Below are 26,806 nucleotides of genomic sequence, written 5' to 3' on the forward strand. Positions count from 1 at the left end.
ATCCACCTATCCATCCATCCATCCATATCTATCATCTATCATCTATCATCTATCATCTATCATCTCTCTCTCTATCCATCCATTCATTCATCCATCCATATCTATCTATCTATCTATCTATCTATCTATCATCTATCATCTCTCTATCCATCCATCCACCCATCCACCTATCCATCCATCCATCCATCCATCCATCCATATCTATCATCTATCATCTATCATCTATCATCTATGGATGGGTGGATGGGTGGATGGATGGATGGATAGATATCATCTCTCTCTCTATCCATCCATTCATTCATTCATTCATCCATCCATATCTATCTATCTATCTATCTATCATCTATCATCTCTCTATCCATCCATCCACCCATCCACCCATCCATCCATCCATATCTATCATCTATCATCTCTCTATCCATCCATCCACCCATCCATCCATCCATCCATATCTATCATCTATCATCTATCATCTATCATCTATCATCTATCATCTCTCTATCCATCCATCCACCCATCCATCCATCCATCCATCCATATCTATCTATCTATCTATCATCCATCATCTCTCTATCCATCCATCCACCCATCCACCCATCCATCCACCCATCCATCCATCCATCCATATCTATCATCTATCATCTATCATCTATCATCTCTCTCTCTATCCATCCATTCATTCATCCATCCATATCTATCTATCTATCTATCTATCTATCTATCTATCTATCTATCATCTATCATCTCTCTATCCATCCATCCACCCATCCATCCACCCATCCATATCTATCATCTATCATCTATCATCTCTCTATCCATCCATCCACCCATCCACCCATCCATCCACCCATCCATCCACCCATCCATATCTATCATCTATCATCTATCATCTATCATCTATCATCTATCATCTATCATCTATCATCTATCATCTATCATCTATCATCTCTCTCTCTATCCATCCATTCATTCATCCATCCATATCTATCTATCTATCTATCTAGTCAAGGAGAAAGAAGGAGGGAGGGAGGGAGGGAGGGAGGGAGGGAAGGAAGGAAGGAAGGAAGGAAGGAAGGAAGGAAGGAAGGAAGGAAGGAATTGACAAGATGGATGAATGAGGAGGGTGGAAGGAAGGATAGATGGATGGGAGGGAGGGAGGGAGGGAGGATCACTCTAAGGAAGCAGGGGGTGCTCCGAAAGGATTGGGGTTACCGGAGGGTGGATGCCCAGCGATGAAGCCAGCTAAGGATCCTCCAGGCTGGCATTCCCAGCAGGGCGAAGGCTGGTGCTGAAGCCAGCTGAGGGTCTCGGGCCCCTTCCCTCCTCCTCCTCCTTCCTGCCCTTCCTCACATGCCTGCCTTTCACAGAGCCTGGACTTTGTGTCCTCCCCCAAGTTCCAACCCCCCACCTCCCACCCAGTCCTGCAGCGAGAGAAGCCGGGAGCCACAAAGGGGCTTTCTTTTCCCTTGCCCCCTTTGTCTCCCAGCCCCAGCACGGAGCAGCCACCATGGAAACAGGGATGGTCCCCCGTTGCCCCTCCGGCAGCCTTGGAGATTTGCTGGGGAGGGTCTTTTCTGCAAATGCCCAGCCTGGCTTTGGAAGAAGAGGCTGGTTTCGGCAGGTGGGAGCGGGGAGGGGCAGACCAGGGGAAATGAAAGAGCTTCCCTCCAGAAGTCGTGGGGGCTCCATCACTGGAGGCTTCTAAGAAGAGACTGGACAAGCATTTGTCTGAAATGGAACAGGGTCTCCTGCCTGAACAGGGGGTTGGACTAGAAGACCTCCAAGGTCCCTTCCAATCAAAGGATTGTATGTTCTATGATGAAGGTCATCTGTTCGATAGGCTGAGGCAAGGCCACCTTCCTCTTCCTCTCTTTCATGTCTACCTCTCCTTATCTTCACCTTCTTCCTTTTTCAGTCACTTTTTATATTACGCCCCTCGGATCCATTCCTTCTCCTCTCCTCCTCCTCCTCTTCCCCTTCCTCGTCTCCTCCTCCTCCTCCCCTCCCTCTCCTCCTCCTCCCCCCTCCCCTTTCTCCTTCTCCTCCTCCTCTCTGCCTCCTCCTTTTCCCCTTCCTCGTCTCCTCCTCCTCCTCCTCCCCCCTCCCCTTCCCCTTCCCCTTCCTCCTCCTCCTCCTCTCCTCCTCCTCCTCTTCCCCTTCCTCGTCTCCTCCTCCTCCTCCCTTCCCTCTCCTCCTCCTCCCCCCTCCCCCTTCCCCTTCCTCCTTCTCCTCCTCCTCTCCTCCTCCTCCTCTTCCCCTTCCTCGTCTCCTTCTCCTCCTCCCTTCCCTGTCCTCCTCCTCCCCACTCCCCATTCCCCTTCCCCTTCCTCCTTCTCCTCCTCCTCCTCTCTGCCTCCTCCTTTTCCCCTTCCTCCTCCTCCTTCCCCCCCTCCTCCTCTTCACAGACCCCCCACCTTCTTCATGCAAACGCTGGGCCCGGGGCATTCCTGTCGCCCAACTGGAAACGCACCTGCCAGAAGGTGTAGACCCTGCACGGCACATTTTAAGTTCCCCGCTGAGTTTCCTTTCCAAGAAGGAGAAAGAACCGTCAGCATTAAGGAAATCAGAGGCGCCCCTCGCTTCCCCCGAGTCGTATGTCACATGTGAATATCTGCACATCAAGAGAGAGTTTCTTCAGCCCCTGCCTCGCCTCTCTCCCTCTGCCCCTCCTCAAGTCCTCCCCTCTCGGCATTCCTTAACAAAGGGAGAGTTGAAGGGAGGGAAGTAGCCATCCAACTCCGGTTTCAAACCTCCTCCTTCTGTGTTGATGACAGCCTTCCTCACTCTCGCAAGACAGAGATTGGAGTCAGTCTTGATTTCCTACTAGCAGAGGGAACCATAGCAGATTTGGAAGGGACCTTGGAGATCTTTTGTCCAACTCATTGCTTAAGCAGGAGACCCTATACCATTCCGGACAAATCTGGGCTTCGTTTAGAGTTTGGGGACTCCTGATCTTGAGGATCAGGCTGCACCCAAGCATGGCTTCTAGGCTTGTTGTTAGTCGCTAAGTCGTGTCCAACCCATTGTGACCCCATGGACAACGTTTCTCCAGGCCTTCCTGTCCTCTACCATCCCTCGGAGTCCATTTAAGCTGATGCCGACTGCTTCAATGTCTCCATCCAGCCATCTCACTACGGGTTCTCTGCCGTCCCCTTCATCTTCTTTTGCCCTCCATCGTTCCCAGCATCAGGCTCTTCTCCAGGGAGTCCTTCCTTCTCATTAGGTGGCCAAAGTATTTGAGTTTCATCTTCAGGATCTGGCCTTCTAAGGAGCAGTCAGGGTTGATATCCTCCGTTTTCACCAAAAACGGGCACTGTTTTGGCAAAAATGGGCCTGTTTTGGGGCTCCCAAGCCCAAAAACGAACAGCCAGACTGTTTTTGCCAAAACAGTGCTCCTGGAGGCCAGAAAGGGTGAAAATGTGATGCGATGAGAGCCCAAAAATGAGTCCGTTTTTGGCGAAAACAGGCCGTGCAGAGCACTACAGACTTCTTCTGGGAGCCTGGGAGGGTGAAAATGCAACGCACGGAGGGTTCAGGAGGCCAAAACGCCCATATTCAGTCTATAAGATGCACCTAAATTTTCACCCATTTTTAGGGGTGAAAAATACGGTAGATGTTTTTCTGGAACTCCCTAGCTTTCTCCATGATCCAGCGTACGTTGGCAATTTGATCTCTAGTTCCTCTGCCTCTTCGAAATCGTGCCTGTACTTCTGGTAGTTCTCGGTCCACATACTGCTGGAGCCTAGCTTGTAGGATTTTGAGCATAAAGGATTTTAAAACTCTAGCACCTAGTTGGATTTAGATTAGATTAGATTAGATTAGATTAGATTAGATTAGATTAGATTAGATGACTACTTTTTCCAATAAGGCGTCATCTCCTCTTCCTCCTCTTCCTCCTTTTTCTCCTCCTCCTCCTCTTCCTCCTCCTCCCTCTTTTAGTGGCCACTGCATTATACCTTGAGAACTGGTCTTCCTTTCTGACTTCTCTTGCAGCAGCCGCCGCCTCAATTGTCCCCCTGCCTCCTCCTCCTCCTCCTCCTCCTCCTCCTTCTCCTCCCTCTTCCATTTCTGGGGTTGCAGAATCTTACAAGGCCTTCCAGACACCCCAAGTTTTCAAAAGCCACTTGCCATTTCCCTCTCCCTCTCCTTCTCCCACTCAAACAGGAGACCCTGTCCCAGGAACATCCAACTTTGGGGACTTTTAAGATTTACGAACTTCAACTCCCAGAATTCCCCAGGAAGACACCTCTGCCCTATAACCATCTCGGACAAATGGTTGTCCCATTTCTGTTTGAAAAACTCCAGGGATGGAGCAACTTCTGGAGGCAACTTCCATTCCACTGATTCAATTCTCCTTTATAGTTTCTGCACTATTTCTGCAAAGTAATTGCTCCTGCTGAGGACTGCTGATGCTTGGCCAACTGACAGCTACCTGCTTGGGAATCAGGAAATGGATTGTGGCTATCGCTAACTATCTTGGATGTGGATTTTCTTTAGCCTGATATTGAGAAAGAAAGTATCTTCTATCTTGTCCCAAAGGAGCTTTTTTTCAAGAGGCAACTGGACTTCCTTGGTTTTTCTTTGAAGACGTTTCGCTTCTCATCCAAGAAGCTTCTTCAGCTCTGACTGGATGGTGGGGAAGGGAAGGATTGATACCAGTGGTAAAATGTAAAATTTGTTACTACCGGTTCTGTGGGCGTGGCTTGGGGGGATAATGTGACTGGGTGGGCGTGGCCAACTTTTTTTAAAAAAAACTTTTCAAAGCATTTTTTCTACAACCTCTTCAGCCGAAGAGGTTTTAGAAAAATGCTTTTAAAAGTAAAAAAAAAGCCTCTGATGATTGCACGGCTCAGCTGTGGGGGGCAGGGATTTTTGCTACCAGTTCTCCGAACCACCCGCCGCCATTGCTACCAGATCAGGCGATCCGGTTCGAACTGGGAGCTGTTGTGGCTCCGTTGCCTGAGCCTGGGCTATCGACAGATGCAGACTCTGAGAGTGAGGAAGAGGAGTTGGCAAGGCCTCCCTCTCCAGGACCCTCCTCTCTGGCAATGCCTCCGGAGGACACCGAAGGCCAAAAGATAGGCTCAGAGCCAAGCATGTCCCCACAGCCACAGGTGGACAGCGACGAAGGAGATAAGTGCTGGCTGGATCCTCGACAGCGGCGCAGGGAGAAGCGTGCGCAGCAGAGGGGAAGGCGTGCCAGAGATTAGCTGAGTCACTGGACCACACCCCACAGGGTATAAATGTGGGTGTGGTGGCCGGTTCAGTTTGTGACGAGCAAAAACTAGAACTAATCCATGATCTCTGTGTTACTGGACTTTGCCTGCTTTATCGGACTGCATTTGGATTAATCCTTGTATTGTTGAAAACTCTGCCTGTTTTATCGGAATGCTGGCAGTCTAATCTTTGTTTTGTGTGAGTAAAGTCTGAATTGGCAGCTAGCCGCTGGGTTGCTGCCAGCTTTATTTTCAAAGAATTTTGTCGTGTGGCTTATTAACTCCGGGCCGTCTGTGGGGGTGCGTGGGTGGAACGGGGACAGAACAGGAGCATTTCACCCCTGATTTATACTCCTTGAAGACAGCTGGTCATTTGCATCCTTTTAGAGGGTCGTTGGGGACACTTGGAGGTTTATCTGTGTCCTCAGTGGCACCTGAGCGGTGCTACTTAGCACTGTTGACCTTGGAGATCTTTTAATCCAATCCTATCCGGAGACTCTGCACCGTTCCTGACAAATGGTTGTCCGATCTCCTACAACTTTTGATGGTTTCTGGACCCTTGACAGAAATAAGCCTTCAAGACAATCTCCTGGAAGGCGGGAGTCCCTGAGACAGTTCTCCTTTATCTTGGACTCTCTTGAATAAACTCATAGTAATTATCATAGAATCCTAGGGCTGGACGGGCCTTGGAGGTCTTCTAGTCCAACCCTCAGCCCATCTGGGATGAATACCGTCTTGGATAAAGGCAAGTTGTCCAATCTTTTCTTGGCAACCTCCAGCAATGGAGCCTCCACAATTCTGGGAGGCAACCCATGTCACTGTCAAGAAATTTCTCCTGGCTGACTGGGGAATTCTGGGAGTTGAAGTCCACATCTCATCAAGTGGTCCAGCCTGAGAAACAATGCAAAATTTTAGCCTGCAGCCTGAAAACCAAGAAGGATGCCGCAGTCAGCTTTCGAACCCTGGTCTCCCATCCTTTCTTTGAACCCCTTTCCTTCTTCCTTTTTCCAGGAGCCCTTTTCCTCTCCCTTCCAGCTCAGAGATTTTATTTCATTCCTTCCATGGGGGAGGGGGATAAAAAGAAAGAAAAGAAATAGAACCAGAAACCCTCGCAAAGAAATGAACCAGAAAGGTAAAAAGAGGGCCAGGATCGCTCAAGGAAAGAGGATGAAACGCTGAGCCAGCAGATCTAAAGAGAGAAAGAAAGAAAGAAAGAGAAAAAAAAAACCTCCCTTCAAATCTTCCAGTAATTCCAGGCGAGGGGCTCCAGCCGCAGCAGAAAAAGTGGGGTGGGGGCGACCGGCACCCTTAATGAAGTTACCACCATCGGCCGATTAAGTTAGCTGGTCCTGCGGGATCGGCCGGGGAGGTGATGGACTGAAAGTTTAACGGGAACTAAATTGCATTTCATTTCAATTTGGCCATAAATGTGATGATTTCGTCAAATAAGTGCAAGGGGGAGGGAGGGAGGGAGGGGTGGGATGAGCTGGTGAGACCCACGGAGACTCGGGCTGCCTTCGGAAAACTGCTATGATGGTGTTTCCGCAAGCATTAATTAGACAAAGGGATGATTTGGTACAGAGAGAGAGGCGGATATTTGTAGCTCAGGGTTGAAATGGGGGGAATCCTTGGTGCTCTCTGAGCCTCCTGGTTTCTTTGCAGATGTTTTATTACCCAACTAGGGAACATCATCAGTGCTAGAAGGCAGTGGGGTGTGGAGAAAGGAAGAGAAGGAGGAGGAGGAGGAGGAGGAGGAGGAGGAGGAGGAGTACAGCGGTTGTGAGGTCCTTGGTGTTCTCTGAACTTGGTGGTTTTCTTGCAGACATTTTATTACCCAACTAGGGAACATCATCAGTGCTAGAAGGGAGTGGGGTGTGCAGAGAGGAGGAGGAGGACGGCGGTTGTGAGGTCCTTGGTGTTCTCTGAACTTGGTGGTTTTCTTGCAGACATTTTATTACCCAACTAGGGAACATCATCAGTGCTAGAAGGGAGTGGGGTGTGGCAGAGGAAGAGGAGAAGGAGGAGGACTATGGGGTCCCTGGTGTTCTCTGAGATTGGTGGTTTTCTTGCAGATGTTTCATCACCCAACTAGGTAGCATCATCAGTGCTACAAGAGAGTGGAGCATGTGGACAGGAGGAAGAGGAGAAGAAGGGGGAAGAAGAAGTAGGTGGAAGAGGAGGAGGAGGAGGAGGTGGAGGAGGAGGACTGCAGTCCTTGGTATTCTCTGAGCTTGGTGATTTTCTTGCAGACTTTTCATCACCGAATTAGGTGGCATCATCAGTGCTAGAAGGGAGGAGGCTTTGCTTTCAGTTTGTATACATGTAACTTGCTTTCAGAGAGCAAGTTTACTTCCCTCTAGCACTGATGATATTACCTAGTTGGGTAGGTAACGTTTTAAGTGTGAGGACCGGTGGTAAATAACATTTTTCAGTTCTGTTGTAACTTGGAAAAGCCCCTAAACAAATGGTTTTAAACCGAGGATTACCTGCATTAAACCCCTCCCTCCCCCATGGTTAAAATCCTGTCCATTTTTAAAAAAGGGTTGATGCTGCACTGCCAGGGATGATGGGCACTGTAATCCCATACATAAAGGCAGAATATAAAGAAAAGAATTGAAAGTAGATCCAAGGTAAAAAATATTATCCAAAAGAAATCACTGTTCTGAATTAAAAACAATCTAACTGCTCAGTGGCATTTTTTTAAATGACTATTAAAAAGACTTTTATTATTATAAACTGGTCAGTTCTGGAAGGTAGATGTAAATTTGTACAAATGAATGGATATCAACTTCCAAGTAAATTATCGCAGGTATAAAAACTTTACTGCTTACATAAAAGTCAATTATTTTGCAGGAGAGAGAGAGAAAGAAAGATTTGCTGTCCCCTCCCACCGCGTTCCTCATCTCTCTATTATTCCCCAAACACTTTTAAACACTCAATTCCAACATGCTGAAATTATGTTCGGAGACATATTTTTCTCCCCTCCGGAAGGGTTTAAAAATATAAGTTAACTCTTTGGGGTCTAACGGCGTTCTTGGTTGTTCTAGCCACCCCCCTCTCTGTGGTAGCTGGGAACATTTTGGGGCATTAGCGTGTGGGTCGGTGGATGGGTGTAGATGTGTGTGACCCCCAACCACTAAGTGTGCAAAGGAATAAAATTAGAGAAGAGAAGAGAAGAAATAGAAAATAGTTTAGACTAGATTGAAGTAGAATAGAATAGAATAGAATAGAATAGAATAGAATAGAATAGAATAGAATAGAATAGAATAGAATAGAATAGAATAGAATAACAGAGTTGGAAGGGGCCTTGGAGGTCTTCTAGTCCAACCCCCTGCTCAAGCAGGAGACTCTAGTCTACACCATTTCTGACAAGTGGCTGTCCAATTTCTTCTTAAAAACCTCCAGTGATGAAGCACCCACAATTTCTGGTGGCAGGTTGTTCCACTGGTTAATTGTTCTGTCAGGAAATTTCTCCTTAGTTCCAGGTTGCTTTTCTCCTTGATTAGTTTCCATCCCTTGATTTTTGTCTTCCTTCAGGTGCTTTGGAAAATAGGCTGACCCCCTCTTCTTTGGGGCAGCCCCTCAAATACTGGAATACTGTTAACATGTCAACCCCCCCCCACAGTCCTTCTTTTCTCTAGACTAGGTATAACCTTATTATTTATTTATTTATTTATTTATTTATTTATTTATTCATTCATTCATTCATTCATTCATTCATTCATTCATTCATTCATTCAATTTGTATGCCGCCCCTCTCCAAAGACTCAGGGCGGCTCACAATGCATTTAAAATCATTATAAAAAACATTTAAAAATTAAAAACATTAAAAACATTAAAACCCATTCACGCCATTCATGGCCGGATCTCGCCGGATCGCAAGAGCGAGATCAACGGCCCCAGGCCTGCCGGAAGAGCCAGGTCTTCACCGCTTTTTGGAAGGCCAGTAAGGTGGGGATGGTCCGGACCTCAGGAGGTAACTGGTTCCAGAGAGCCGGGGCCGCCACAGAGAAGGCCCTCCCCTGCGGGCCCGCCAGCCGGCATTGTTTAGCTGACGGGACCCAGAGGAGACCAACTCTGTGGGATCTTACCGGTCGCTGGGAGCTATGCGTCAGAAGGCGGTCTCGAAGATAACCTGGCCCTGAGCCATGTAGGGCTTTAAAGGTAATAACCAACACCTTGAATTGTGACCGGAGACCGATAGGGAGCCAGTGCAGCTCGCGGAGAATTGGTGTAATGTGGGTGTATCTAGGTGCACCCACGACAGCTCGCGCGGCTGCGTTCTGGACCAACTGTAGTCTCCGAACACTTTTCAAGGGTAGCCCCATGTAGAGCGTGTTGCAATAATCTAACCGTGGGGTGACAAGGGCATGAGTGACCGTGAGGAGAGCCTCCCGATCCAAATAGGGTCGCAATTGGTGCACCAGGCGAACCTGTGCAAAGGTCCCCCTAGCCACAGCTGTCAGATGTTGCTCTAATCTTAGCTGTGAGTCTAGGACGACACCCAAATTGCGAGCCCATTCTGAGGGGGACAATTTCTCCCCCCCCAGAACCAAGGATGGACAATTGACATAGTCTTTAGGAGGCAATACCCACAGCCACTCGGTCTTGTCTGGGTTAAGTCTGAGCCTGTTGACTTCCATCCAGACCCTCACGGCCTCCAGGCACCGGCACATCACATCCATCGCATCACTGAATTGACGCGGGGTAGAGATATACAGCTGGGTATCATCCGCGTATTGCTGATACCTCACCCCGTATCATTGGATGATCTCACCCAGTGGCTCCATGTAGATGTTAAATAGGAGGGGAGAGAGGACCGAGCCCTGAGGCACCCCACAAACGAGGGGCTTAGGGGTCGACCTCTGTCTTCCTACCAACACCGACTGTGACCGACCAGAGAGATAGGAGGAGAACCACCGTAACACAGTGCCTCCCACTCCCAACTCCCTTAGTCGTCCCAGAAGGATGCCATGGTCACTGGTATCGAAAGCCGCTGAGAGGTCAAGTAGCACCAAGATGGAGGAATGACCCCCATCTCGGGCTCACCAGAGATCATCCATCAGCGTGACCAAAGCAGTTTCAACCTTTCAACCTTCAAATGTTCTTCATTTGTTTTGGTTTCCAGGCCTTTAATCATCCTAGTTGCTCCTCTTTGCACTTTTTCCAACGTCTTTTTTGTAACGTGGTGACCAAAACTGGACTGAGGCTTTATAAAATGGTATTAACACTTCAGGTGTAAAAATTATAATTTAGGGAGAATCAAAACTGAGGATCACTCACCAGGCATAAAATGATCTAAAGAGAACCTGACCAGAAGTAAACAGATGTGCCCACCTAAAATATCCTAAAGTTTTGCAACATTGCTTAATATGCAGAAGTTTCTCAGATTTTTTTCCTGGCGTTTAATGAATTTCATGTCTCTCGTAAAATTAGTGGCATCTGATTGATCCGGTTGCCAGAAGCCACCATTATGTCTATAGATTGCGGGGAGCGTCTCTAGGAAATATATTTGGAGACATTAATTTATCCCACTAATTAGTTTGTTATCTGTTTTTGGGATGCTTCGAAGCAATTTATCACTTTAAATACCCATCTATAAAATGATGTAATATAAAAAAAATAAATTAAATCAGCAGAAAAATTACCAGGATCACAGCAGGAAATTTTCAAAAGAAATAAAGGAAGGAATTTGGGCTGTTATTCTCATTATCATTGAATACAAAGAAACTGAGTGTTTTCTTTCCTTCCTTCCTTCCTTTCTTCCTTCCTTCCTTCCTTCCTTCCTCCCTCCCTCCCTCCCTCCCTCTCCCTTCATCCATCTTCTCGATGCCTTATTTTTCCCTTTCTTCCTTTCTTCCATTCTTCCTTTCTTCCTTCCTCACTCCCTCCATCCCTCCTTCCCTTCCCTGTTTCCTTCCTGTCTTTCTTCCTTCCCTCCTTCCCTTTCTCTCTCTACTCTCCTTCCTCTCTTCCTCCTTTCCTCCCTTCATTCGTGGTTTCCTTCCTTCCTTCCATCCTTCCTTCTTTCCTCTCTCCCTTCCCCCTCCCTCCCTTTCTTCCCTTCTCCTTCTTCTGCGACTCCTTTCCTTCTTTCTTCCCTCCCTTTTTCTTTTCTTCCTTCCATCCATCTATCCGTCCATCCATCTTCCTATCTGTATCCCTCCCTCCCTTCCTTTCATTCTTCTCCCTCCCTTCCTTCTCTTTCTCTCCCTTCCTTGCTTCTCTTTCTCTCTCTTCCCTTCTTTCCTCCTTCCTCCCCCCCTTCCTCCCTTCCCCCTCCATGCACACCAGGTGATCTGCCATTCCAACTTCCAACCCCATCCCCCACCCCAGTAGCGTTCCTCCCTCCACTTGGCGCCACCAAGGACATGGCGAGGAGGGGGCCCGTTGCAGAGAATCAGGCGAGGGCCGCAGACAGCCAGGTCCTGGGGGAGCAGAGCCTCTCTCCCCCCAGCTGCTCCGTCTCGGGGGGTCCGAGGCGCTTGCCAGCTGGAGCTCCCCAGCCAACGGCACCCCTGCTCGGCTGACCCAGGTGAGGCAGCGTGAGATTTTCAGGCTAGGTAAACAGTCAGGCCAGCCCATTTAAACACATCCCGCCAGGGACCATCCTTCTCGGTCTTGTCACCTGGGCACATCTGCAGGCCTGCCTGGCAACATCTGGAGAACGTCACTTTCGTAACTTTGCATTTCTGCTGGGCTGCTTGTCTCCAGATGCAGCTTGGCCTCCCCGGAGATTCCACTCGGAGATCCCGGCTGCACCTTCGCTGCCTCCTCTGTTTTGGCCAGAGGTGCTTTTACCAACCTCCAGCCAGTGTGAGCATGGGAGTTGTAGTCCAGGGCATCTCAGGCGTGCTTTGTGGAGGAAATCTGGGCTGGAAGGATCTGGTTTTTTTTCTGAATCAAAGGCCTGGAGACTAAACCATATGTAAAACGGCTGCAGCTTTTGGGACTGGCTAGTCTAAAGAAAAGAAGAACTGGGGGAAACATGAGAGCAGTATTTCAGTATATGAGGGGCTGCCCCAAAGAAGAGGGGGTCAAATTATTCTCCAAAGCACCTGAGGGCAGGACAAGAAGCAACGGATGGAAACTAACCAAGGGGAGAAGCAACCTGGAATTAAGGAGAAACTTCCTGACAGTGAGGACTATGCCTCCAGAAGTTGTAAATGCTCCAACACTGGAGGCTTTTAAGAAGAGACTGGATAGTCACTTATCTGAAATGTAGAGGTCTCCTGCTTGACTAGGGGGCTGGACTAGAAGACCTCCAAGGTCCCTTCCAGCTCTATTCTATTCTATTCTATTCTATTCTATTCTATTCTATTCTATTCTATTCTATTTGGAACTGGTTAACTAATGTACAGGTAGTCTTGTCAACTGTCCAATTAGCGAACCCCAAACAAGGAAACAATCTCAGGAGAATTGCCAAAAGTAAAACTCTCTTGGATACACCATGTTGGTACTGAAGAAACAAAACCAGATCTGGTTTTTCCGTTCAAATGTTTGTTAAATTGTTTAAACAATCCTTTCTCCTTCTTCCCCTGCCCCCCAGTTGATTACAGTGTCCAGTTATTCGACGGTCATACAGGTAGTCCTCGACTTCACGACCACAATTGAGCCCAGAGCTTATGTTGCTAAGCGAGACATTCGTTCACTGAGCTTTGCCCCAATTTACGACTTTTCTCGCCACGTTTGTTCAATGAATCACTGCAGTCATTAAGCGAGTAACCCAGTTGTTAAGTGAATCCGGCTTCCCCATTGACTTTGCTTATCAGGAGGTCACAAAAGGGGACCACGTGGCCCCAGGACGCTGCTGCAGCCGTCATAAATATGAGTCAGAGGCCAAGCGTCTGAATTTCGATCGTGTGACCATGGAGATGCTGTAACGGTCATAAGTGTGAAAAATAGTCATAAGTCACTTTTTTTCAGTGCTCTTGTAAATGAACTGTTGTAGGTCAAAATACAATAATACATTTCCACTTTCTCTTTCCCCTAACAAGGATTTGAGGGGGACACGCCTCTGTCCCCCAGTTCTTTTGGCTGATCATCGCAAGGGAGTTCATGTCCTAATTTATTTCCCCCCTCTCCCCCTCCCACTTTGTCACGGGGGGGGGAATATCCCCCACCAATTGATCATCCTGCTTTAAACCTTACAAGCCATTTTTTCTGGCCTGCCCAAAGTTAACCAGGTTAAACCGGATCATTTTCAATCCTCCCTTCCTGAGTTATCAATTTCTCCACCCACCCACCCCAAATGTCTCCCCTTCCCCTTCCCCCCCCCTTTCTCTAATTTATCCCTTCTCTAACCTTGAGTTGATTTGCCGGTCAAGAATCCAAGTACTGCTAAATGTGACGAGACCAGTTTAACCATTTGATTTATCGGCCCTCCTTCCATGCGTCACTTGGTGTACAGGCATTAAATGTTCATTTTAATAATAAAATTTATGTGTCACCTGCGCAGGCGGTGGCCCTGCGTTTGCCCGAGCAGACACGCCTGGCCGAGGGGCCGTTATTTCACGGACCAGGGCTTTAAAGCGAAGCGTTATTGGGCCAGCTTAACTGATGGCTGCCTTGCAACCTTTGGGGAATTAACCCCTGGCTGACAAAGCCCAGACAGATGTTGGGGAACTGCTGGAGGAATGAAACAATAGCAGGCATCCTGATCCCAAGTATAGGTAGTCCTTACAGGGCAGGACAAGAAGCAACGGACGGAAACTCATCAAGGAGAGAAGCAACCTGGAATTAAGGAGAAATTTCCTAAGAGTGAGGACAATTAACCAGTGGAACTGCCTGCCACCAGATGTTGTGGGTGCTCCATCACTGGAGGCTTTTAACAAGAGATTGGACAGCCGTTTTCTGAAATGGTCTAGGGTCTCCTGCATGAGCAAGGGGTTGGACTAGATATTCTCCAAGGTCCCTTCCAACTTTGTTATTCTGTTATTCTTCTCTTCTGCACCAATTGCCGGTTCTGCCTCAGAAAACTGTACCTTTGTCTGTTTCAGCGGAGGGTTGGACTAGAAGACCTCCAAGGTTCCTTCCAGCTCTGTGATGCTATGTTCTATTTTCCAAAGCACCTGAAGGCAGGACAAGAAGTAACAGATCAAGATGTCAGCACTCCAAACTACATTCGTTCCAGTGCTGACATAAGGAGGAGAAGTGGAGGCATCTGGAAAGGGATGTTTGATTTTTCACCTACTTATTTTCCCTGAAGATAATATCTCCTAGGAGATGGGATGGGAGGGGGGACATTCCTGTGAGCTGAAGTAGTAGATATGGGGAGAGTGATTTGGAAGATGGCCAATGAGACGCAGAGAATTGGGGAACGGAAAGGGAAGGTTTGGGGTCAGGAAGTCAGTGTTGGCTACAACGTAGTCGGGGATAGATTGTTGTGCTTAATAAATGAAATATTTCATCAAAGACTATTTGTTTGGAAATGCAATTTATTTGAGACGACATCGAAACCTGACACAAGGAGAGAAGCAACCTAGAACTAAGGAGGAATTTCCTAACAGTGAGAACAGTTAACTTAGTGGAACTGTAGCGATTCTCTATCCTTCAGGTCATGGTTGTCCCAAAGGTGCTTTTTCAGGAGGCCACTGGACTTTCTAGTTTTTTTTTTTTTTTTTGAAGACGTTTCGCTTCTCATCCAAGAAGCTTCTTCAGCTTTGACAGGATAATCCTTCCATTCCCCACTATCCAGTGGAAGATCTGGCCTCCGGAAGTTGTGGGTGCTTCATCAATGGAGGTTTTCCAGAAGAGATTGGACAACCTTTGTCTGAAATGGTACAGGGTCTCCTACTTGAGCAGGGGGTTGGACTAGAAGACCTCCGAGGTCCCTTCCAAGTTCCAACCCTTTGGTTCTCTGTTCTATGTATGGGCTCCTGACCCCCAAAGGTTGCTGGGCCTGTCTGGAGCACAGAGGCTGCATGGGTCACAGGTCAACTGCATTTTGCAAAAGATTTCCAAAAAATCCCTCTGCTGGGCCGCTGGGCTGCCGGATCAGAGGAATGCCCAAGTTCTAAATTCAGATTTTAGGCAGAGCCTCGGGTCCTACGAAAACGTATAGAAAGGGCCGGTGAATGAGTCAAGAGCAGCTTGGATTTCCAACAGGTAGCAGGAAAAGCCAAGGAAAAAGGACAAGGAGGTGTTGCACCTCCTTGTCCACCTGAATTTCAGCAAAGCTTCCCCCCTCCTTCCATTTTTATGGGGTCATTTGGGCCCAGGGAACTCTGCTTTTTTTAATTGAAATGAAGGGAAGCTATTGACTAGCTATCAACACTTTTACCTAGGCAGCAATTCATTTCCGGCCTCTGGGGAGCATGCCCCCCCCCCAGAATAAATGTTGCCAGGTCTCCGTCTAGCCCATAACATGGAAGAATTTCAGAATGGAAAAATAAATACCAGAGCTTGTGTTTGAAGATCGATCTTGGTTGGGTGGGAGTCAGGAAGCCTCTTCTCGTACCAGATGTTCGAAAACAGCCTGAAGCAAAAGTTGGAAAGCCTTCAGGACTCTGCTTCAAACGATATTTCATGCAAAACCACGGAATTCACCACTTTGCCAAAGAACCGAGGAATGTCTCCATACTTATGCATGCTCTTCGTTGCAAAAAGCTGGATCATCTCATCACAGAAGGAAGAGGAAGAAGATAAATGCTTTCTAGAAGACCTAGAACAGGTTTTATGAACACGAGTTACAGAGATGGTTCCATTCTGGGTATCAACCTTTAAGGAAGGCCAGAGAAGGGCAATGAAGTGGATCAGGGGACTAGAAATTAAATTATATGAAGAGAGATGGAAGGAGAGATTGGGTTCGTCTGTCTTGGGAATAGATGGTTGAGTGTGGATGGCTGTACCAACACAAGAGAATCTTCGTAGCTCGGGGTTGAACTTCGGGGTCCTTGCTGCTCTCTGAGCTGAGTGATTTTCTTGGAGACGTTTCATGACCCAAGTAGGTAAGATCATCAGTGCTAGAAGGGTTTGTGGAGAGGAGGAGGAGGACTGTGAGGTCCTTGCCGCTCTCTGGGCTTGGTTGTTTTCTTGTAGACGTTTTATGACCCAGCTAGGTTACATCATCAGTAATGGAAGGTAGTAGAATTTTCAGGGAGGAGGAGAAAGAGAAAGGAGAGGGGAAGAAGAAAGGAAGGAAGGAAGGGAGGAAGGAAGGAAGGAAGGAAGGAAGGAAGGAAGGAAGGAAGGAAGGAAGGAAGGAAGGACTATGGAGGGCTCTCTGAGGAGTTTGGTTGCTTTCCTGCAGATGTTTCCTTAACGAACTAGGAAACAGCTGGCTGGGGAACTCTGGGAATTGAAGTCCACACATCTTAACCTGCCAGGGCTGAGAAGCACCCGATCTCCTTTCAGGTGATTGGTTCCATGATTGAATTGTTCTTACCGCAGTGACTTTTTCATGAATTTCAGCCAGAAATCTGGAACTTCGATCCATTGTTCTGTGCCAGGGGGAGCTCTCCTCTGATTTTAGTGCTCAATTTTAGTTCAATCTCTTAAATGGGGATCCTCCTGGCTTCCAAGCCAGATCATGAATGTGCTACAGAGGACAAAAGGCCCTGCAGATGCCTTCAGCTCAATGGGCATCTCTGCAAAGATGCAGAAGGCCCCCCTCCATCCAACATCTCTCCCCTTGCCAACGGTCAGGTCCCATGGAAAACTAATCAGATTAACAGAGTTGGGGGGGGACCTTGTAGGTCATCTAGTCCAACCCCCCACCCAAGCAAGAGACCCGCCTAGACCATTTCTGACAGATGGCAGTCCAATCTCTTCTTGAAAGCCTCCAGGGATGAAGCTCCCACAACTTCTGAAGGCAACTTCTCTTCCATGGGTTGATTGTTCTCACTGTCAGAAAAAATCTCCTTATTTCCAGGTTGAATCTCTCCTTGGTTAGTTTCCATCCATTGTTCCTTGTCTGGCCTTCAGGTGCTTTGGAAAATAGACCCCCTCCTCTTTGTGGCAGCCCCTCAAATATTGGAAGATGGCTGTCATGTCTCCCCTGGTCCTTCTCTTCACTAGACTAGCCATGCCCAGTTCCTGCAACCGTTCATTGTATGTTTTAGCCTCCAGTCCCCTCATCATCCTGGTTGCTCTTCTCTGCACTCTTTCTAGAGTCTCAACATCTTTTTTTATAGTGTGGTGACCAAAACTGGATGAAGCATTCTAGGTGTGGTCTTACTAAGGCCTTATAAAGTGGTATTAACACTTCATGGGATCTTGACTGTATCCCACTGTTAATGCAGTTTAGGATTGCCTTGGCATTTCTGGCTGCCGCCACACACAGCTGGCTCATATTTAGCTGGTTGTCCACTAAGACTCCAAGAGAGGGATCTCACAGTCACTGCTCTTAAGAAACCTGGTTTCACCCCGTCTAGATGTTTTCTCCCTTGGAAGGCTCTTCCTTGCTGTCAGAGAGGCTTGGCTGCAGCATCTTTCGGGCAGACAGTTGTAAACCAGCCCCAGCCGCTGCTGCCAATGCCTGCTTACTGTAAGGAATCCATCAATCTTGAGTGCCTCTGTGGCAAGAGGTGTGAACTGAGAATATTTATACGCTCACTCAATCTTGGCTCGGGAGGAAACCTCCACACTGCCAGGTTAGGGATGCAAAGGAGGCCTGGAAACCTGATCGGTGGTCGGGCAGTGTGAGAATAAATCTGTTTTCCTTTTCTTTTTTGGAAAGAAAAAGAAATCACATCCCTATAGCATTTCAGGCAAGTGGCTGTTCTTCAAAACCTCCAGTGATGGGGGGCAACCACAACATCTGGTGGCAAGTCGTCCCACTGACTAATTGTTGTAACTCAAGAAGTTTCTGCTTATTTCTAGGTTGCTTCTTTCCTTGATGAGTTTCCATGCGTTGCTTCTTATCCTGCCTTTGAGTGTTTTGGAGTTTCGCTGCAGGAGACAACTCAAAGATCCCGTTGCATGGCCGGGATAATCTGTGCACCCCTGGTTTTGGCGTGCATGCTTGCAAAAGCTCCCCCTTAGCCCCTCCAGGTTGCATCGGTGTGAGAAGGAGACCCCCGCCCTGCCCAGCCTGGCCTGTTTCCCCCATCCAAGCCACCCCGGAGATCTGATCAATTACTCATCAAATCTTAATGGATGCTTTAACTCAAGTGTGGCATCTTAATCAGAGTGATGACTGCGGAGTGTCAGGGCCATCGACTGGGGAAAGCGGGCGGACAAATGATGCCATCGACCTGCCCTAAGCAGGGCCTGGACCGGCCTGCCCGCCAGGGCTGGTGTTGGCCTGCCCCCTATTGGCTGCCAGGGGGAGGACAGGCAGATCCCCCACGAAGGGCTCGCTTGCTGTGAATTTTTAGGGAGGATGAAGTTGTTTCTGACAGGGTATGTTCCTCTCACCTCCTCGTCTCCACCCACCCCTGAAACAAGGAATAACTTCCAAACAATTATTTTGAAAGGCCCCAAATGTAGACATCTACTAATATAACATATTAATAAAAAATAAATGAAATAAAATGAAATAAAATATAAAATTAAATGAAATGAAATGAAATAAAACAAAACAAAAAAATGAAATGAAATGAAACAAAATGAAACGAAACAATAAAATAAAATAAAATATAAAATGAAATGAAATAAAACAAAACAAAACAAAACAAAAAATGAAATGAAACAAAACAATAAAATAAAAAGAAAAGAAAAGAAAAGAATAAAAGAAAAGAAGAGAAGAGAAGAGAAGAGAAGAGAAGAGAAGAAAAGAAAAGAAAAGAAAAAAAGAAAAAAGAAAAGAAAAGAAAAAAAGAAAAGAAAAGAAAAGAAAAGAAAAAAGAAGAGAAGAGAAGAGAAGAGAAGAGAAGAGAAGAGAAGAGAAGAGAAGAGAAGAAGAAAAGAAAAGAAAAGAAAAAAGAAAAGAAATGAAATGAAATGAAATGAAATGAAATGAAATAATGAAATAATAAAATATTAATTTCATGGAGGGGCAGGACCTGAGAGGTTGCATTTTTTTAAAAAATATATATATTATATATATTATTGCTTTATTTGCATATACATGCAGTCCTTGACATACCTCGGTTCATTTAGTGACCATTCAAAGTTACAATGGCACTGAAAAAAGTGACTTATGACTGTTTTTCACCCTTACGACCATTGAGGCACCCTGATCAAAACTCGGATGCTTGGCAACTGGCATGTACTTATGACGGTTGCAGTGTCCTGGGGGGAGGGGGTCACATGATCCCCTTTTGCGACCTTCTGGCAAGCCAGATTCACTTAACAACCATGTTGCTAACTTAACAAATACGATGATCCGCTTAACAATTGTGACAAGGAAGGCTGTAAAAGGGGTCATAATTTACTTAATGACTGTCTTGGGACCCTTTTTCTAACCCCAAGAAGCGAGACGCTCGTTTTTTTATCGGGTTTGGTGAAGTCACCAAACCTGCCCCTTCTCCTGTAGGTGGCTCTGAGCAGCGTGCAGAGTTTTAAAAAAATCTCGAAACCCCACAGAGACGGATCTTGCTGAACCGTCACAGGGTTCAAACTTATGACGGTGTTGAATGAGTGGCAGTTACGACTGGGTCTCGCCATCGCAACCCATATGACGGTGGTCATATGATCACTGTTTGCCACTTCTTCTCCAGCATCTCCTACAAGCAAACTCCAAGGGGGGGGGGGGGCGAAGGGTGAGCGTGTGCAGGGTTTCACTTAACACAAGGGACCCCATACTCCTCCTTCCACCACTCCTCTTCCTCTTTTCCTTCCTCCTTCTTTTCTCCTTCTCCTTCTGCGTCTCCTTCTCCTCCTCCTTTCCATACACCCCACTGCCTTCTAGCACTGATGACGTTACCTAGTCTGGTAACAAAAGGTTTGCAAGAAGAAAACCAAACTCAGAGAGCATCAAGGACTCCCACAGTCTTCCTCCTCCTCTAGGCAAACCCCCTCCATTCAAGCACTGATGGTGTTCTCTAGTTGGGTCATGAAACGTCTGCAAGAAAACAGCCAAGTTCAGAGAGCACTAACAGACCCCACAGTTTTTGTTCCCCTCCTCCTCCAATCCCCTCCCTTCTAGCACTGATGATGTTCCCTAGTCAGGTCATAAAATGTCTGACTCTGCAGGAAAACAGCCTAGCTCAGAGAGCACCAAGGACCCCATAGATCATCTCCTCCTCCTCCTCCTCCTCTACCTCCTGTTTGAAAACCCTTCTCCCTTCTAGCACTGATGATGTTCCCTAGTTGGCTCATGAAACACTTGCAAGAAAACAGCCAAGAACCCCACAGTCCTCCTTCTCCTACTCCTCCACCACCACCACCACTGCTGTTGTGACCCCGACTCCCGAGCCTGTCCTAACAGAGGAAGAGGACTCAGAAGGTGATGGGGAGGAACTGACTCTCCAGGACCCTCCTCTCTGGCAATGCCTCAGTTCCATCCGAAGGCCAGGAGGAACAGCCTGGGATGTGCCAGGAGGAAGGCATATCAGAGCACCCATTGATAGGGAGCGAGGAGGATGAATCCTGGCTTGATCCCAGGAAGCGTCGGAGGGAGAAGCGTGCGCAGCAACGGAAGAGGTGTGGGAGGGCCAGGGATTGAGCTGAGTCACTGAGCCCCACGAGGGATAAAAGGGGGCGTGATTGCTCGGCAGGCTTTGTGACGGACAAAAGTTTAAACTCTAAAGAGTCACATTGTGAATCCTGCACTTCGGCTCAGATACATTTTGGAGTAAACTCTTGTGGATAATTTGTCGCTTTGGAAACGGACTGCGGATAAGGCCTCTCCTGCTTCTTGGGAGTACTAATTGGACCGGGCAGGCGTTTTACAGTTAGCTGCCAGAACTCTCGTCTGCCAGGAATTCTGGTCTGTTTATACAATAAATTATTGGCAGGCGTGTTTGATACTGCATTTGTCTGTGTGAGGATGGGGGACAGAACAACTGCCTCCAACTCCTGCAAGAAAGCCACCAAGGATCACAGCATTCTCCTCCTCTTCCTCCTTCCCCTCCTCCATTCCTTTTCTTCCTCTCCCTCCCTTCCTCCTCCTGCTTCTCTCCTCAATCCCCCGCCCTTCTAGCACTGATGATGTTCCCTAGTCAGGTCATGAAACGTCTGGAAGAAAACAGCCCAGCTCAGAGACCACCAAGGACCCCTCCCCACCCTCCCATCCCCATTTCAACCCTGAGCTAAGAATATTCTCTTCTATCAGTTCTTCCTGTGTTTCTTGAATTCCCAGTCTAGCCCTCCATCCAGATATTTCTTAGCGTCTCACTCCAAAAACTGACCTGGCCCAACCCTGCTTAGCATCCAACATCCAGCATCCACTTGGCTGAACCACCAACAACCAGCCCTGGGGACGGTCGGGGGAGTGGGGTGGTATTTCTCTTTACAGAAGGGAAACTGAGTCCCTGGGTCTATTGCAACATCTTCTGCCTTGTCTGCTTCCGGGCCTCCCCTTCCCCAGTCGTCAGAGTAAGCGAGCACGACTGCTCTGCATGTTGCTAAGTGCACTTTGGCCCTGTTGCACCGTTCGGATAGATCTGCAGCGAGAAGAGATGAGCTTCTTGGCAAGGAGGGGGAAAAACACTCAACCCCTTTTTCTGAACGAGGAAGGGATGGCGAGGAAGGCTGCTCTCCTGGGAAGGGGCTGTGATTTGGCACCGGCCGTCTCCCTCCTGCCAGGTATCAGGAGGGCGCAAAGTTCGAGTGGTGGACTAAAAGCCTCTATACGGAGCCCTCGCCATACAATCATTCACATAGAAGTAATGCTTCTCACAATGCAAGAGAATATTTGCAGCTCAGGGTTGAACGGAGAGGTTCTTGGGGTTCTCTGAGTTTGGGGATTTCCATGCAGACATTTTATTACCAAACTAGGTAATATCATCAGTGCTGGAAGGGAGTGGGGTTTGGGAGGAGGAGGGGAACAGGAGGAGGAGGAGGAAGAACAATGTGAGTCCTTGGGAATTTCTGAGCTTGGTGGTTTGTTTATTTATTTATCTACTTACTTACTTACCTATCTATCTATCTATCTATCTATCTATCTATCTATCTATCTATTTATTTATTGGTTTAATTTATATGCCGCCCTTCTCTGGAGACTCAGGGTGGCTTACAATGCGTTAAGCAACAGCCTTCATACTTTTGTATATACCTGCTTAGTAGGGCTTTCGGCCCCCCTAAGCGGTGTTCTTTTTTTATACAAAGTCATCTTATTGCCCCCACAATCCGGGTCCTCATTTTACCTACCTCGGAAGGACGGAAGGCTGAGTCAACCTTGAGCCTGGTGAGATTTGAACTCGCAGTAATTGCAGGCAGCTGGCAGCTAAGTGCTACTTAACAGAACTTTAGTCCACTGCACCACCAAGGCTCTTCTTTTGTCTTCAAAAGATTTGCAGAAGTTTCGTGACCCAGCCAGGTAACATCATCAGTGCTACAAGGGAGTGGGGTTTGTGAGGAGGAGGAGTGTCAAAATTTAAGAGTATAGTTTTGTTTCCACTCAGAAACGTCTTCTGTACTTCATGCCTGAAACAGAAAAAAAAAAAATGAAAATTTGATTTTTAGGTTGTGATGATGAGGTTAACTTTCTTATAACAGAAAAGGTTAGCATCTCCTGGAAATGTAAAGCAAACCATTGAGATTGTAACCTTATCTTGTTATTCTGTGGTAATGAAACAGAAAGGAAAAAAAGAAGGAAATCAATGTTTTTCCTTTCTCCTTTGCACTCCTTCTTCTCTTTTCTCTTTTTTTCTGAGCTTTGTTTCCTTTTGTATTTTACAGTATTAAAAACTTTCATAAAAATACAAATAAAGGTACAGTTTTCTGAGGCAGAACTGGCAACTGGTGCAGGAGAGAATAACAGATTTGGAAGGGGCCTTGGAGAACATCTAGTCCACCCCCCTGCTCATGTAGGAGACCCTAGACCATTTCAGAGAAATGGCTGTCCATCTCTTCTTAAAAGCTTCTAGAGATGGAGCACCCACAAAAATTTCTGGTGGCAAGCAGTTCCACTGGTTAATGGTTCTCCCTGTCAGGAAATTCCTCCTTAGTTCCAGGTTGCTTCTCTCCTTGATGAGTTTCCACCTGTTGCATCTCGTCCTGCCTTCGGCTGTAGAGAAGCATGAACAGAAGCAGCGAAAGCATCAAGGCCTCGACCAAAAAGGTGACCAGAGAGTAGATCCAAGAACGGAGATGAGATCAAATGTCACACAGAGCTGGATTGTCCACTCTTGTCTTCTAAAACAGGGATCTCCAAACTTAACCACTTTTAAGACCGGTAGACTTCAACTCCCAGAATTCCGCTGGCTGGGGAATTCTGGGAGTTGAAGTCCACCGGTCTTAAAGTGGCCATGTTTGGAGACCCCCTTCTTTACAAGATGAGATCTTCTGGTCTTCAGCTTCTTCCCAAGCCTTGGTGTTGGTAACCTTCACACCCTCTCCAAATATGCAGATGCAATTGACTTCTTGCTGAGATCAGTGTCTAAATTTATTGACCGCGGGCAGGAATATTGACCCAAGAGGAAGCTGAGGTCAACTGGAGTCCCTCCTGGGGTCATAAATTCTGCTATTGACTCCTGCAACAGAAGTCAATAAAGCAACGGTTAATATAAACATTGTCTTACAAAAATTAATTCCCGGTGACATGGGTGTGTGGCGGGCAGGTTTTCGAGTGAAATATGGAGTGGCATGTCAGTCAAGTCCAAAGAAGGAAGAGAAGATCAGATTAGCGGGGATAATTAAATTGCCCAGGTCGGAAAAAAAGGAGACCCAGTCCAATTATGGGTTCATGGAAAGGGATTACAGTGATGGAGAGGTTTGGTTCCCAGATATGCTGACAAGCGGACCCTGCCATAGTATGGGAATGATGTTAGGGAGGAGGAGGAGGAGGAAGGAGGAAGAGAAAGAGAAGATGAAGGAGGAGGAGGAGGAGGAAGAAGAAAAGATGAAGGAGGAGGAGGAAGGAGGAGATGAAGGAGGAAGAGAAAGAGAAGATGAAGGAGGAGAAGGAGGAGGAAGAGAAGGAGAAGATGAAGGAGGAGAAGGAGGAGGATGAAGGAGAAGATGAAGGAGAAGGAGGAGGAAAAGGAGAAGGAGGAGGAGATGAGGAGAGGAGAAGATGAAGAAGGAGGAGATAAGGAGAAGATGGAGGAGGAGGAGGAGGAGGAAGAAGGAGGAGGAGAAGGAGGAGGAGGGGAGGAGGAGGAGGAGAAGGAAAAGATGGAGGAGGAGGAAGAAGAAGAGAAGGAGGAGAAGGAGGAGAAGGAGGAGGAAGAGAAGGAGAAGATGAAGGAGGAGGAAAAGATGGAGGAGGAGGAGGAGGAAGAGAAGGAGGAGAAGATGAAGGAGAAGATGGAGGAGGAGGAGGAGGAGGAGGAAGGAGAAGGAGAAGGAGAGGAGGAGAAGGAGAAGGAGGAGGAGGGGAGGAGGAGGAGAAGGAAGAAGAAGAAGAAGAAGAAGAAGAAGAAGAAGAAGAAGAAGAAGAAGAAGAAGAAGAAGAAGAAGAAGAAGAAGAAGAAGAAGAAGAAGAAGAAGAAGAAGAAGAAGAAGAGCAACAACAACTTGGTTCCTGGAAAGACCACCTGGTGGTCCGGCCGGTGGAGAAGCCACTGCAGTTCCACTGTCCACGTGTCCAGGGGCTGCGGGGCTGTTGGGCTTTGAGCGGGAGGCTCCCCCCCGTTTATCGCAACCCAGTTCTGGAGGAGGAAACGTCTCCCAACCTATATTTTAAACAGGTCAGTAATTTAAACAATCCAATAATTTAAATTGCTGGTCATAGTTAAGAGCCTCCTGAATTATTCATCGCCTTAATGTTGGTTGAAATTTATATATATATTTCATGTCCACTTTTTGGAATTGTCAGGCCAGCAGTTTCAGGAGAATGATTGACATCGGGGAGGCTTCGCAAGGCAACTTTGCTGGGTTGTCTTGGGTTGAACGACGGCCACAGTTCTTCCGAGTCCAACCCTGGCACTTTAAGACCTGTGGACTTCTACTCCCAGAATCCCCCCGCTGTGCTGTGCTGTGCTGTGCTGTGCTGGGGAATTCTGGGAGTTGAAGTCCACCCGTCTTCAAGTGTCTCCGGTTGAGAAACACGGCCCTACACCATTGGAGACTTCGTTTCTGGTGTTATGATCTCAGTCTTGGGGGTTCAGTGGGAACCCGGGAAAAGCCCTGCGTGGAACACGGCTTCCTTGGCAACCTGTGTTGCCAGTCCTTGACTTATAACAGTTCATTTAGTGACCGTTCAAAGTTACAACAGTCCCGGAAAAAGTGGTCACGTCATCAGTGCTAGAAGGGAGTGAAATTTGTGGAGAGGAGGAGAACTGTGGAGTCCTTGGTGCTCTCTGAGCTTGGTTGTTTTCTTGCAAACGTTTCATTACATAACTAGGTAACTTCATCAGTGATGTCACCCTTCCTTCCTTCCTTCCTTCCTCCTTCCTTCATCCCTTCCTCCCTTCCTTCCACCTTCCTTCTTTCCTTCCTTCTTTCCTTCCTTCCACCTTCCTTCCTTCTTTCCTCCTTCCTTCCTTCCTTCCACCTACCTTCTTTCCTCTCTCCCTTCCTTCCACCTTCCTTCTTTCCTTCCTTCCATCTTCCTTCCTTCCTTCTTTCCTTCCTTCCTTCCTTCCATCTTCCTTCCTTCTTTCCTCCTTCCTTCCTTCCACCTCCCTTCTTTCCTCTCTCCCTTCCTTCCACCTTCCTTCTTTCCTTCCTTCTTTCCTTCCTTCCATCTTCCTTCCTTCCTTCTTTCCTTCTTTCTTTCCTTCCTTCCTTCCATCTTCCTTCCTTCCTTCCTCCTTCCTTCCTTCCACCTACCTTCTTTCCTTCCTTCCCTTCCTTCCTTCCATCTTCCTTCCTTCTTTCCTCCTTCCTTCCTTCCACCTTCCTTCTTTCCTCTCTCCCTTCCTTCCACCTTCCTTCTTTCCTTCCTTCCATCTTCCTTCCTTCCTTCTTTCCTTCCTTCCTTCCTTCCATCTTCCTTCCTTCTTTCCTCCTTCCTTCCTTCCATCTTCCTTCCTCCCTCCTTCCCTCCCTTCTCTTTGGTGCTCTCTGAGCTTGGTTGTTTTCTTGCAGACGTTTCGTGACCCCACTAGGTAACATCATCAGTGCTAGAAGGGAGTTTGCTCTCTCTTTATAAAGTAGTTTGCACTGTCACTGTTGGTGAGAATGCCCTTGTGGGTTCCTTGATTAGGCTGTGGTTTCCTGTTAGCTGGTTTATCCCGGTTTGTAGTTCCTTCATTGGGATATTATTTACTTCTTGATTGGTCTGGTATTATTCGTAGGGTTAATTTCAGCCTCGCTGGGTGTAGACCGTTGTAAATCCATCATGGCTTATGTGATTCTGGTTTTCTTAGCAGCCATTCCTGACATCAGGGCTCACATGCTTGTGGTGGTCCCATTTTTCTGAGAAGGGGGCAGAACTTTTGAACGAAGCCTGTGGATATTTAACAAGCAAGAAGAAGCTAGTGGGGAAAAGAACCAACCAAACTCTGTTTCCCACTTGGGAAATTCTGGGAGTTTTTCAGCCATCTTCACGTTGCTCTCAGGTTGAAAAACTCCGCTATAGGGTCTCCTACTTGAGCAAGGGGTTGGACTAGAAGACCTCCAGGGTCCCTTCCAACTCTGTGATTTTACAGCTATCT

General features: G+C 47.4%; 1 long non-coding RNA gene across 4 annotated transcripts in view; it reads right to left on the reverse strand.

Annotated features, from left to right (window-relative positions):
* LOC117666995 (uncharacterized) overlaps positions 1–2,643 on the reverse strand; it is a 27,978-nt gene extending 25,335 nt beyond the window's left edge. For all 4 annotated transcript variants that reach the window (XR_015733469.1, XR_015733465.1, XR_015733468.1 and 1 more), the window contains exon 1: positions 2,471–2,643. This is a non-coding gene — a long non-coding RNA (uncharacterized LOC117666995). The remainder of the gene's footprint in view (positions 1–2,470) is intronic.
* Between the last annotated feature and the right edge of the window lie 24,163 nt (positions 2,644–26,806).

Source organism: Pantherophis guttatus, chromosome 3 (assembly GCF_059756535.1).
Source record: "Pantherophis guttatus breed Tessera chromosome 3, ASM5975653v1, whole genome shotgun sequence".
NCBI lineage: Eukaryota > Metazoa > Chordata > Lepidosauria > Squamata > Colubridae > Pantherophis > Pantherophis guttatus.